The following is a 14199-nucleotide window of genomic DNA, read 5'->3' on the forward strand; positions in this document are numbered from 1 at the left end:
CAAGAGGTGGAGGTGGGTGGCAGGGCTTCTGCAGAAGAGGCAGGTGGCCTAAGGGACGTCTGGGCTTGGGACACAGGCCTGGCCAGGGACCCCACTGGGGCCCCCAATGCTACCCACAACTTGGAAAACCAGCAGGATTTCCTACAGGGCCCGAGCGTGGAGGCTTCACAGCAGGGGTTCACAAGAGGCTGGGAGCATCGCCTAGAATCAGGCACCCTTCCCCTGCTCCTGGGTGAGCACTCAACCACCCGTGCCTCGGTTTCCCCACCTGCACAGTGGTGGCCATCACAGTCCTCTCCTGAGAGCACACTGAGGGCTACGTGAGCTCACTCAGCGCCTGGGATACTGTACTCTCTCTCAAAGGAGAGCTGCCATCCCACTGACCCCCTACTCCTGAAAACAACGCCAAGGCTGGGGTGAGGCTGCTCTCTCCCTGCATGTCAGGGGTGCACCAGGCTCAGAGTGGGCAAGGGGCTTGCCCAGAAGCCCACAGCAGGGAAGTGGCAGGGGGTGGGGGCTCTGTGTTCTCTGGGGTCTACCCCCAGCACCCACCCACAGCCAAATTCCTCAAACCCACCACGGACACGTGTGCCATTAGCATCCCATTGCCGTCTCCTCTTTACTTCGCTATCAGTTACAGAGAGAAGCGCAGAACGCCCCACAAAGCTGCGTTCCTCCCGGAGGCTCGCGGGGAGAATCTGCCTTCTTACCTTCTGCAGCTTCCAGAGGCCGCCTGCTTCCTTCAGCTCATGGCTCTTTCCTTCACCTTCAGAGCCTGCAGCCTAGCACCTTCCAGTCTCGCTCTGCTTCCATCATCACATCTGTCTTTGAACTCCCTCCCCCCCTCCTTTAAGGGCTCCCGTAAGGCTGAAAATCCCACCCCCCCAAGTGATACCCACATACTAGTCCACAGAACATGCAGCTGCCACCTCATACAGCAATGATTCTGAGATTAAGGTAAGGATTTAAGAGTAGGAGCTTTTCCTGGACACCCGGTGGGCCCTAAACGCAGTATCGAGGGTCCTGATGTGACAGAGGCAGAGGGAGAGGTGACCACAGACGGGGAGGGCGACATGGCCCCGGAGGCAGAGCCTGGGGGGACGTGGCCCTGAGCCGAGGCGAGCCGGCAGCCCTGGAGCCGGAAGAGGCAGGAACAGATTCTCCCCCAGGGATTTCAGAAGGAGCACGGCTGCCGACACCTTGACTTTGACCCAGTGACACGGGTTTCGGACTTCTAGTTCCAGCATGGTGGGAGAAGAGATTTCCGCTGTGCTAAGCCCCAGAGTTTGCGAGGATTTGCTGCAGCAGCTGCAGAAAACGAACACCCTGCCATGGATTCGCTCGCCAGACGATCGAGGGTCATCTCCCCATCTCGCGGTGCTTAGCGGGTCACAGCTGTAAGGTCCCTTCTGCCATTTAAGGAACATATTCAGAGGTTCTGGGGATATGAGGATGTGGGCAGACATCTTTAGGGGACACTATTCAGCTCTCCCCCCGTCCCAAAGGGACTGTGCTCTCTAGAGTGTTCCATTTCCCCTTCTCTTGGGGCTCATACCACTTTCTTCTCTCTTGCCTAATGTCCTCTCCAACATCCTCACATCCCTGAGAGCTGGGACATGGTCTGGGGCCAGCTCTGTCTCACCCAAACGGCCTGACACAGGCCTCGGCCACACTGTCCACTCAGCACAGGCTCTAACGATAAGCTGGGCTTTGAGAGATATAAAACCCTCTGCACGTCAAAAGACACTGGCAAGAAAATAAATAGGCAAGGTGGAGTGGGAGAAAATGTTTGCAACACATGTATCAGACAAGGGACATGTACCCAGAATATATATAGAACTGTACAACTCAATAAGACAACAAACCACCAAATTAAAAAACGAGCAGAAGATTTGAACAGACACTTCACAAAAGAAGATACACAAATGACAATACACCAATGAGATGTTCAACATCTTCAGTCAACAGGGAAATTCAAATCAAAACCAGAAACGAGATACCACTACAAACTCGTTAGAAAGTCTAAAATTTAAAAGACTGACAACAGCAAGTGCTGATGAGGATGTGGGGCAACCAGAAATCTCATATATTGCTGAGGATAATGTAAAGTGTTACAACCACTTTGAAAAACAGCCTGGTGGTTTCTAATTAAGTTAAATATACAGATATAATCTGACCCAGCCATTCCACTGCTAGGTATTTACCCAAAAGAGATGATAGCACATGTCCACAAAAAGATTTGTACACTAATGTTCATAGCAGCTTCATCTGTAATAGCCAAATACTAGAAACACCCCAAATGTCCATCAACAGGTGAATGTACCAATAAACCATGATATGGTCACACACAGAATACCACTCAGCAATAAAAAGGAACGAAACACCGATACATACAACCAGATGGATGCGTCTCAAATGCGTTATGCTTAGTGTCAGAAGGGACTTGAAAGAGTGATGATGTACGATTCCATTTATCTCCAACTCTAGAAAAGACAAAACGGATCTCTGGTTATAGAAAGGATCCGTATTGCCTGAGGCTAAGGTGTGGGGAGGACTGAGTGCAGCAGGACCCCTTCTGGGGTAGAGGGAAATGTTCTGTATTTTGGCTGTAGTGGTGGTTACACAAAGTTATACGTTTGTCAAATCACATCCAACGGTACTCTTAAAATGGGTGCATTACCTTGGACGGAAATAACACCTCAATCAGGTTCATTAAAAAACAACAATGAAAAGACAGTCTCTTTCTCTAGTTCAAATTCTGACTCAGCTGGTTACTGGCTTTGACCCTGGGTAAGCATCTCACCTCCCGGCCTCAAGGCCTTGGCACTTGCCGCTCCCTCTGCCGGAACACCCATGGCCCGCTCCCTCACCTCCTTTGGGTCTTTACTCAAACGCTCCCTCTTCAGTGAGGGATGATGCCCCCAGCCCTCTCCATTCTCCTTCCCTCTTTCTTTTTGTCCACAGCACTCAGCTCCCCAAGGGCAAGGATCTTTGTCTTGCCTTGTTCAAGCCGAATAGCCACACCTAGAACCGCCTGGCACACAACAGGCACTCTGTAATAACTGTTAAATAAATTAACAAAGGCACACCTGTTTTGGGGTGTATCTTGTACACACGCACTGTAAGTGTCCAACACATGAAGGAAGGAGAAAGCCCCAGGAAAGAAGGAAACAAAAGGTCTTCAAGACTGCCTTGTGAAGTGCGGCTCCTACCCATTTTTTACAGAGGAAGGAACAGAGGCTCAGAGAGGTTAAGGTGTTTGCCGCAAGTCACACAGCAAGCAAGAGGCAGAGCTAGGGTTCCCACCCTGCAGTCCGGTCAACTGCCGGCTTTGCACACCGCACACTGCCCCGAGGAAGGGGCACAAGGCGCTACCATGAGGAAACCCAGACTTCATTCCTGAATAACAGGAGGCTGGAGCGCCTGGAGGAGAAGGGCACGGTCCAGACTGAGAACTACAACTGTGGGTGGGGTCCCCGGACGGGGCGAGACCAGGGCCAGACAAACCGGGCAGGGAAGGAGACTGTCTGAAACAAACGAAGAGATGGCAGTCAAAAACAAGGTTCCCGTCCCACATTTGGAGCCATATATCAGAATTAAAAATGCATGTCATCGTATGAAGAGATGATCCACATCATTAGCCATCAGGAAATGCAAATTAAAACCACAGTGAGATACCAGCTCACACCCACTGGGATGGCTAGAATCAAAAAAAGACAGATGATAACAAGGGTCGGTGAGGATGTGGAGAGATTGGAAGCCCAAGACGCTGCTGGAAAGCAGCCTGGCAGGTCCTCAAACAGCGGACAGTGTCATCCTGGGACCCAGCAGTGGGTCATATGCCCAAGAGAGAGGAAAACATACCACACAAAAACTTGTAAGCAATCTTCATAGCGGCAGTATCCATAATAGTCAGAAGGCAGAAACAACCCAAATGTCCTTCAACAGACGGACAAACAAAACGTGGTCTATCCAGGCAATGGATTATTATTCGGCAATAAAAAAGAGAGAAGGTCTTACACCTGCCACAACACGGGTGAACCTTGAAGACATGATGCTAAGTGATGGAAGCCAGGCACAAAAGGATAGGTATCGTATGATCCCATTTATATGAAATGTCCAGAACAGGCAAATTCAGAGAGATGGAAAGTAAACTAGTGGTTACCGCCTTAGGCTGGGGGAGAGGATGGGAAGTGACAGTAGTGAGAATGGACTTTCATTTTGGGGTGATGAAAATGTTCTGAAACAGACTGTGGCGAGGGTTGCACAACATTCTGAACATACTTAAAACCACTTAATTGTACACTTCAAATGGGGACTTTTAGGGAATGTGAATTATATCCCAATTTAAAATGTAAAAAAAAAGAAAAATAAAGCACATCCCTCAATGATACCAAAGAGTCGTTACTTTCATCAGGTTTCACAATGTCTGTGGTTACCTAAGAGATTTTTTGTCTGTAAAATCGCAGGAGAGCTGGGATTTGCTTTAAAATACGCCAATAACAAAAAGAGAGCAGTAAAGCAAGCATGGCAAAATCTTGGTCTCCGGGGCATATGGGGATGGCAATGGGGTGCTATTGCACTGTTCTCTCTACCTGCGTGCACCTTTGGAAATTTTCCTAATATTTTTTAATGCATGTGTCCTCTGTCCCAGCAATTCTGCTGTGATTTTATCCTCCAGCTCTACTGGTGCTTCTGCAAAACGAGGGTTGGGCCTGGTTACCTGTTGAAGCCTTTGGTAACTGAACCAAGTATCCAGCAAAGGGGCCTGCTGGGCACGCTGGGTCCCTGCCCCGGAATACTCTGCACCTGGGAAAAAGACTGAAGTTGCTAAGTTTAGAAGCTCCTAGACAGATGACCGAAAGCAAGAGGCAAAGGACAGTGTGTTAGAGGACCCTGTACAAAGGACAGTGTGTTAGAGGATCCCGCTACCAGTGTCCTAAAGATGGGTGTGTCTGCGCATGTGTGATGCTTGCACACACATGGGACGTCTCTTGGGAAGGACTCCCCAAACCTGTAACAGTGGGTGCCTCCGGGAAGAGGACGAACATGTGAAGGGTGGGAGTCAGGGGAGAGAGGGGGAATTTTCACTAGAAATCTTTGAGCTTGAGTTTTATATGGGGTAAGGGTTCTCTGTTGCAAAAAAATCAAGTAAAACAAACATATAAATTTTTTAAAGCCTCCAAGGAAGGCTGTTGCCTAAGCATGGCCAGCCCCACAGCTCCTTTGGGGCCAGATCAGAACCCCTGGTTGCCCCTTCTGCTCCCTCCTCCTGGGGGAGCGCAGAGACACCCCAGGGACCTGCCCAGGGCTCCCTGGAAATCACTCCCAGACTCACGCTCCCTGGGCTGGGGCTGCAGGTGGGGAGCAGGAGACAAAAAGGGGGAGGGAGGACAGAGAAGGAAGTGGACAAGGGGGCCTCTGTGTGCCTGTCAGAACACAACGGAGCAGCGTGCTGAGGCCTGGGGAGGGCAGCTGAAATGCCATCTTCCACCCGGGCCGCCGGGCAGCTTCATCAGCATCCTTCATCACTGCCAAAACGTGGAGACAACCCCAACCTCCATCAACTGGCAACGGACACACAAAATCGGGTCCATCCATTCCACGGAATACTGTTTGGCCATAAAAAGGGAATTACGTTCTGAGAGATGCTACAACGTGCATGAACCTTGAAGACATCATCCTAAGAGAATGAAGTGAGCCACAAAAGGACCACACATTGGACGACACCACTGATGCAAAATATCAGAATGGGCAAATTCAGAGAGAGAAAGGTTAGAGATTACCAGGGGCTGGGGAATTCCTGCTAATGGATGTGGGCTTCTTTCTGAGGTGGTGAAAATGTTCTAGAATTAGACAGTGAAGATCGTTGCACAACTTTGTGAATATATTAAAAACCACAGAAATGACCACTGTAAAAGGGCGAATCTTATGGTATGTGAATTATATCTCAATTTTTAAAAACACAATGGGGAGAAAAAAAAAGGAATGGAGTCCTGATCCATGCTACAGTATGAAGGAGCCTTGAAAACAAGATGCCAAAAGAAGCCAAACACAAAAAACCACCTATTTTATGATTCCATTTATATGAAATATCTGGAATAGGTAAATCCACAGAGACACATAGTAGATTTGGTAGATTCGTGGCTGCCAGGGACTGGGGCTGGGAGAGTGGGACATGCCAATAAAGAGTACAGGGTTTCTTTTTTGGGGGTGATGAAAATGTTGTAAAATGGATTGTGGTGATGGCTGCACAACTCGGTGAGGATACAAGAAACCAAGGATGGTACACTTTACATGGGTGAATTGTGTGGTATGTGAATTGTATCTCAATAAAGCTGTTAAAAAAATTGAAGCAAGGGGTTAAAAAAAAAATGGTCACACGACCCCACCCCCCTCCATGGCCCTCCACCCAGATGCTTCCATTCAAATCTGCTCTTCACAGGCTGCAGCATCACCCCCAGCTCCTCCCCTGAGCAGAGGCCCTGCGGCCGCTTCCTCCCTGCACCCCCCTCCTCTCTGCACCCCCCTCCTCCCTGCAACCCCCTCCTCCCTGCACCCCCCTCCTCTGGCTTCAGACCTGCTTGTCCCTGGGTGTCCCCCACCCGATGCAGGCAGATCTCCCCTCTGCACCCACTGCTGGCCGGGGGAGGGGTGCACTGCAGGTAGAGCACAGAGCTTTGGCCTCACGTCCCATTCACCCCCCACCCAAAGCCAGTCACAGCCCCAGCGAGAGGACGCAGAGATTACATGGGAAGGCGCCACGAACGCGCCAACTGCACAGAATTTCCCAAGTGTGCAAAGTGCTGATTTAAGAAGCACAGACACCTTCATATTTCAATTTAAAAAGTAAACATTAAAAAAATTTAAATAACAGAACCATTTATAGTGCATTAAAAGGTCAAAAAAATGGACGCACAGGAAACCAGACCTGAGGGTCTCGAGGCCGCGGAACCGGGGGGCGCCAGGGTTTCGAGGCCCTCGGGGGGGTTAATTCAGCCTTTGTGAGCTGCCCGCTGGGACCGGTGCCACACAGGGAGGTGAAGAACCTGCGCTGTTTGCCAGTGATTCCTTGATGAAATAATAAATCTACAGACACATGTTCTCACTTCAAGCAGCCAAGCTCTTGATTCCAAAGAATTCCCGAAAAAGGCTTTCGGGGCTGCCCTGTGTGTGTGTGTGTGTGTGTGTGTGTGTGTGTTCGGGGCTGCCCTGTGTGTGTGTGTGTGTGTGTGTCTGTGTGTGTGTGTGTGTGTGTGTGTCTCCTTTCCCACCCCACTCCCTCTCCAATGCAACACCTGGGGAAAATCCACCTTCCCACAATGGACCATGGAAAGGGCTTTCCAGCTGGGCAAGGACAAAGACAAAAACAAAACTGCGATTGGTTCAGCAAATACTAGTGAGCCCCAGGCCCTGGGGAGAGCCCTCGGGGAGCTGAATTCTCCTGGAACCACAAATAAGGGAGCACATTACTCTAGAATGTAGGATCAGCTCGCGGAAAAGGGTCATGAGGAGAAGATCATGCAGGGCAGGAGAACACGGGGAAGGGGAGGTTTCAATTTTAAACAGGGAGGCCAGGGAAGGTCCCTCAGCAGAGGGGGACGTGGGAATGGAGGGTGGGAGAGAGCCACGGAAATATATGGGGAAAAGCATCCCAACCAGGGGGAACAGCAAGCACAAAGGCCTGAGGCAGGGAAGTGCCTGATGGGACCCCCCGCCAGATCACTGGAAGTAGGGTGCTGCCTCGGCTCCTCAACCGTGCTTCTCAAATCGGGCTCAGGACACCTGCAGAAGTGAAGGTGAACTCTCGGGAGCCCAGCAGTGGCCCACTGAGTTGACATGTTCCATCTTTCCATTTCATAGCTCCAATCCCATGTTTCATGTTTTTCAAACTGCGGGTCACAACCCTTTGAGGAGTCGGAAAATCAATTTAGTGGGTCTCGGCCAGCATTTAAACAAACGAAAAAAGAGTAGAATGCATTACATGAAAAAGAAGAGAACAGAATTTGAAAAACGTACTGCTGAGGAGCTCAAAGAGTATCAGGCTAAATGCCGTTTCACAAAACTTTTGTTTCATAGTTGCACGTGTGTATGTTCTGGGTGACGGTGTATTAGATGTCTAAGCAGGGAGTGCAAGCCAAAAAGTTGCAACAACAGTCAATTCAGACACCCCCTCCATGACTCCTTTCCGCCCCCTCCACTGGTCCTGCCAGCATTTATAATCCATGTTCCCATGGGCAGAGATGGTTGTGCGTTCACCAAAACCATTTCAGTTCCCAGCATCCTCTGTGGTTGGGTGCGGCCCCAGGACTTAATTGTGGCTGGCGGAATGTAGGTGGGCACGACACGCGTGCTTTCCAGGCCTGGCACACAGAAGTCCCGCCCCGTGTTCCTCCAGCTCTCTCCTCCTCATTGGCGGATCCGCAGACTTGGGGGAAGGCAAAGGCACACGGGTGCAGGTGCCTGGCTGCCTGAGGCCTCTCACCAGCAGCACCGTCACTGGCTTGACATGTGCCAGAAAAAAACTTTTGTGTTAAGCTGCAGAATTAAGGGTTCATTTGTTACAGCAGCTACTGGAATGGGCACCAACTCACAGACCCTCTAAGTGAAGACTGGGTGACTCGGCCGTCTGCTGGACAAAATTCCCCAAAGGGAAGAGTGGACGGGAAACAGGCTCCACCTGCCTCAAGGTGCAACTGGCCGACCACACTCAGAAGGGCAAAGCACGAGGCCCACATCCGAGTCCAGAGATTCACTTTCCACAAAATGTTCTTGGCCACATCAAAGGAGTATTTTGGAAGAAACACAAGTTCTGGGATCAAGGCCCAGCCTGCGCCTTCGGCCCAATACTGCACCCACAATACAAGCCCCCATTTATAAATTGCCATCATCGTGAGCCAGGGAAGGGCTGGGCGTTTTAACAGTGGTTAATCTTTTCACAACAATTCTGCAGGGAGGTACTTTACAGATGAAGGACACGAAGCCTCAAGCAGCTAATGTGGCTCTGGGAACTGCAGTTTGCCACATGTGTGATTCACATAGCAGCCCTGGGTGGTGGGAGCCTAGAAGAGAAGCCCCACGAGGGCACGGACATTGCTCACAGTCATCAACCTACCTCACAGCAGGTGTGCAATAAATACCTGTTAGACAAGTGAACAAACTCTGCAGTTTTTCCTTTCTTGCTCATGAGGCAATGAGGCTCAGAGAGGGCGTGTTACTGCCTTAAGGTTGCCCAGCGGATGAGAGAGGGAGCCAGGCCCCAAATCGAGGTGTGACGCCCGAGCACCACTGCCGACTCCATCAACCTGTTCTGGCACCCTCAGACCCACCCAGGGCCGGGTCACCTCCTGCGATTAGGCCTCTGGGCCTCGTTTCTGCTGTTCCCAGCTCCCTCTCTGTACACCTTCTCTCGGCTCATTCAAATCCTGCTGAATTCATCATTCGATAAGTAGCTACTCATTCAGAAAATAAGTACTGAGGCACGTGCTGTGTGCCGGGCTCTGTGTTAGGAGCTGGCGGGTCAGCCGGGAAAAAACTAAGACCCCCGATCACGCAGCGCTTACGTTTGGGGGAAGGGTGAAAGTGGTGATAGACAAGAACAATAACTGAACATATCACATTAAATATGTACAAATAGTTAATTTACATGTAGTTAATTTATAATATATGTAAATGACAATTTAATTTATAAAATGTAATACGCAGCACGATTTATATTTATAAATATTAAAATACAAATACCATGTGAAATATAAAATTATTTTATAATTACCTAATAAATATTTAAATATCTGCAAATATCATTTAAAAAGCTTATGTCAAATAGACACAAGTGTAAGACAGATGATGCATCAGAAGTTGCTAACTGCTATAGAGAGATAGGACTGAAAGAGGACAAGGATGTGCAATGTTAGTGTTGCGGGCAGGGGTGGCTGTGGAGAAGGTGGGAGCCATGTGGATATGGGGAGGAGAGCATTCCAGCAGGGGGACAGGAGCAAAGGCCCTGGGGTGGGACGTGCGCCTGGCTTGGGGAAGGAGGCCAGAGCAGCTGCAGATGAGTGACTGAGGGGGAGAGCAGTTAGTGAGTGATGAGTTTAGAGGGAAAACCAGAGGACAGGTCATGTATCAAAAACAGTAACAGCTTCATAGGGAAAATGGGGGGTGGGGGGGGTGGGGGAGGGTGGATACAGGAACTCGTTACTTTCTACATGATTTTTCTGTAAACCTACAATTACTCTAAAAAAATTAAAAATAAATAAAACTAATAACTGCTAACATTTATGTTGGCATCAGGCACTGTTCTAAAAACTTTACATACGTTAATTCATTTTCTCCTCCCAACACCCTACAGAGAGTACCTTCTAGAACAACGCTGCCCAAAAGAAATAGGACACAAGCCACATACACATTTGCTTTGAAATTTTCTAGACAAAACAAACAGGTGAAATTAATGTAATAATATAGTTGCTGTAACCCCATATAGACAAAACATCACCATTTCAGCCAGTAATCAATATAAAAATACTACAATATTTTAAATGAGACTTTTTCTTTTTCTTTTTCTCTCCCTAAGTCTTGGAAATCCAGCGTGCATGTGACACTCATGGCACATCTCGACTCGGACCAGGCACTTTCCGGTGCTCGGCAGCCACGTGTGTCCACCGGTGCCAGACGGACAGTGGGTTCTGGGCCACCGCAAGGACTTGGCTTTTATTCTGAGACGAGGCCACAGGGGGGCTCTGAGCAGAGGGACGTGGGCCGAGCTGAGTGTAACAGGGTCCCTGTAAAGGGGTCCCTCAGGCTGCCTGAGGGGGACAGACTGCGGGGCCCGGGGAGGAGGGAGGAGAGCTGGGAGCCCAGGAGCGGGGCACAGCAATGGTCCAGGCGGGGTGGTGGTGGCTGGACCAGGTGGGGGCAGAATGGGGGCGGGAGGACGAGGCCGGATTCTGGAGAGATTCCGAGTCAATGAGGGGATAAGGCCCAAGTGCTGGGAGAACGGAGCCGCCAGGGATCCAGATGGAGAGACTCTGGATGGGGAGGTGGGTCAGGAGCTCAGGGTTGGACCCATCAAGTGCGAGAAGCAAGTGACTAAGGGGTCGGCAAATGAAACCTCCTTAACTGGCACCCTCTCCTTATTCAGCCCTCGAGGTGACACTCAAAAATGCTTTCAATGACTTTTATGTTATGCATATTTTACAACAAAAAAATTTAATAATGAGTGAAAAAAAGTAAAAAGTAAAACATAAATTAGAGTGACCCTCAAAAAATGTTCAATAAGATTATTTAGCTGAAATGCAGTTAATCCAACTGTGCAAAGGGATGGTGGGTGCACATGTAAAGATCAGAACACCCCACACCTCCCCAGTGGGTTTGAAGGCGGCCCCCTGGAATCAAATGCTAGTATTCTACAGGCGAACAAGAATATCCCTGTTAAAGTGCGACGGCGAAAGACTATCAATGGCCTCGTACCAGGTGAGGCCCCCCCGCCCACTGAGTTACTGTGGGTGAGCTGCCGTTATCATTATCCATGTCGAGGTGCTATCTGGGTGGCGCATCTTGCTCACTAGCGGTATAAGTGGGGGACAGCCCCTGCTCCCCAAATCCCGGAATGGGAAGCACATGGGCCTTGGCCTGGTGGACGTGGCTTTGAATCCCTGCACCACTGACCTCACGTGTCTGGGGCCACAGTTCTGGGGGACAAGGAGGGCTCCCACGGTTGCCTGGAGTCCACGGGAGGCCATGGGTTACCCACAGAAGCGACAGTGGCCTCCTTGACAGAGCCCTCCTGCGACTGTGGTCGGGAGGGTGCACAGGGCTCTGCTGCCATCACCTCACTGAATTTAACCCAACAGTCCCGGAGGCAGATTCTGCAGCTATTTACTGGGGCTCTGACCCAAGTTTATCTGACCCAGGCCTTACACACAGCCCCAAACCTGGGCCAAGCCTGCCTCTGGGTCAGGTCGCCCTGTTCCTGGGGGTGATCTCCTCCCACCACGGTGACGGTCAAGCAACTCCTGCTCCTTAAGTTCTGACAGCTTGTTTGAATCCTCACAAACAAGCCCCGTGAGGGAGGCATTATTGTTGTACCCCTCAATGGTAAAGCTGCACCCCAGCATGTACCACATAAACGGAAAGCCCGCACCATCAGTCTCCAAACCAGTACAGTCCACCAGAGCGCCCAGCCAGCTCGCTCGCCCCCTGGTAGGTGCCAGGTCTCTTTGCTTCTGCCATCTAGAATATCACTGCTGCTTCTTCTTCGGCCCCGCCGACAGCCTTGCCTTCTTTCCAGATCCAAGACAGCTCCTGAGGCTGCTCTGAGTCTCGAGGACGGAGAACTGGTAAGCAGCAAGGACTGGGGCTGATTCCCACCAGTGTCCCCAGCATTCTGCCTGGGCCTGGCCCAGGGTGGCTGCTCAATAAATCCCGGCTGCTGCTTGCAAGGGGTGAGAACGGCGAAGCCTTTCTGGAATGCAATTTGGCAGGACCTACCAAAATCCAAACACACGCTCCTCTTTCCCTTAGCAATTCCACTTCCAGGAATCTGGCCGGCAGAAATACCCTTGCGCAAGCAGCTGAAGCTGTGGGTACAACCATGCCAGGTTGGGTCACTCCCCGGCTCAAAAGCCTCCCGTGGCTCCCATTTCACTCGGGATCAAAGCCAAAGGCCCAGAGAACACAGAACAGAAACTCCAGAGCAAGCAAGAGGGAGTGCTAACAAGACCATAGTGGACATAAAACAGAATATTAAACATACTCAATGAACCCAAAAGAGGAAAAAGGACAAAGAACATATGAGATAAATAGAAAACAAATGGCAAGATGAAAGCTTGAAATCAGACCACAACAATAAATGGTCTAAACTGTTCTTGCCCACCCTGAACAGCCTCCCCCTGGCTTCTGAGCACAGGAAACGGAGCTGGTCCAAACTGAGATTTGCAGACAATGTAGAATACACACTAGATATCTGAGACTCCGTGTGGGGGGAAGAAAAGGAATGGAAAATATCCCATTAATCATTTTTATATTGATTGCATGTTGAAATGATAATATTTTGGATCTATCGGGTTACCTCAAATATATTACCATTATTTCCCCATTACGTTTTACTGTGGCTACTCAAAAATTAAAAATAACATATAATATATTGTGGCTCACATATTTACATTGGACAGTGCTCATCTAAACATTCCAGCACCAGACAAGCAGCACACTTTAACCACAGACACGTTTAAATAAAAAACACATACGTTTATGGCAAAAAAAATTATAAATAAACCAAAATAAACAACCATATGGGGATAGTCAAATAAATTAAAGAACAATCCTCGGCTATTAAAAGAATAGAATTGTTCTAATAGCACAACCATGTGAATGTAACACCACTGAATTCTATGTGCTAAAGTGGTGACAATGGGAAATGCTATGTTGTATTTATGTTACCGCGATAAAAAATTTTAAAGGGTTCCAGTTTGCTGACATGGGAATAATTCTAAGCCATTTGTTAAATTTAAAAAGTAAGGCGTAGAAAAATTCATACAGTTTGTGTAGCCAAGAGGGGAAAAATGTATACATAAAAAAGGGGGGCTGAGAGAATGCACCCCAAATTCCCCACGGAGGTCACTTCTAAAGAGGGGAAGAAGGGGGGGAGTGGCATTAAAAAGACTTCCAAGTCAGTGTTTTCTGACTTTTTTCCCTGTGTATATTACACACCCACACTCTGACTGGTAAACCCAAAAACTAAGGACGGCGGAATCTCACTTTAGCCCCAGTGCCCATGGTCTCCAGGAAGCCTTGAAGCAGGAGCTCAGAAAGGATGGGAAAAGCAGTCTGCACCCCTGCTACTCCAAGAGCGGTCTCCGTGGACACCCCACCAGCAGAAACAGCCACATCACCTGGGAGCTTGTTAGAAAGCATCTGGAGCTGCCTGACCCCCATGGAACCAGGACCTGCATGTCAACGGGATCCCCCTGAGATTCGCGTGCATGTGAAAGTTTGAGAACCGGCTGATGCACTGCCCAGCCCAATCTGTCTGTCCCAGTAGGTGCAGACTACAGGCGGGTTGTAATAATAGCAACCCCAGGGATAATAATAGCAACGAGCATTTACAAAGTGCTTATTATGTGCTACTCGCTTGGCTATACATGATTCCAATTAAACGCTGCAGCAAGCCCACCAGGGAGGTGTTTAGATCTGTGACCC

The 14199-nt window shown here is 49.5% G+C and overlaps 1 protein-coding gene across 2 annotated transcripts in view; it reads right to left on the reverse strand.

The window, feature by feature from the left end:
* The window catches only part of BICRA (BRD4 interacting chromatin remodeling complex associated protein), a 78509-nt gene that overhangs the window by 50528 nt on the left and 13782 nt on the right, over positions 1 to 14199 (reverse strand). The gene's annotated exons all lie outside the window — the stretch shown is intronic.

The sequence above is a fragment of the Choloepus didactylus genome, chromosome 27 (genome assembly GCF_015220235.1).
Source record: "Choloepus didactylus isolate mChoDid1 chromosome 27, mChoDid1.pri, whole genome shotgun sequence".
Classification (NCBI taxonomy): Eukaryota; Metazoa; Chordata; class Mammalia; order Pilosa; family Megalonychidae; genus Choloepus; species Choloepus didactylus.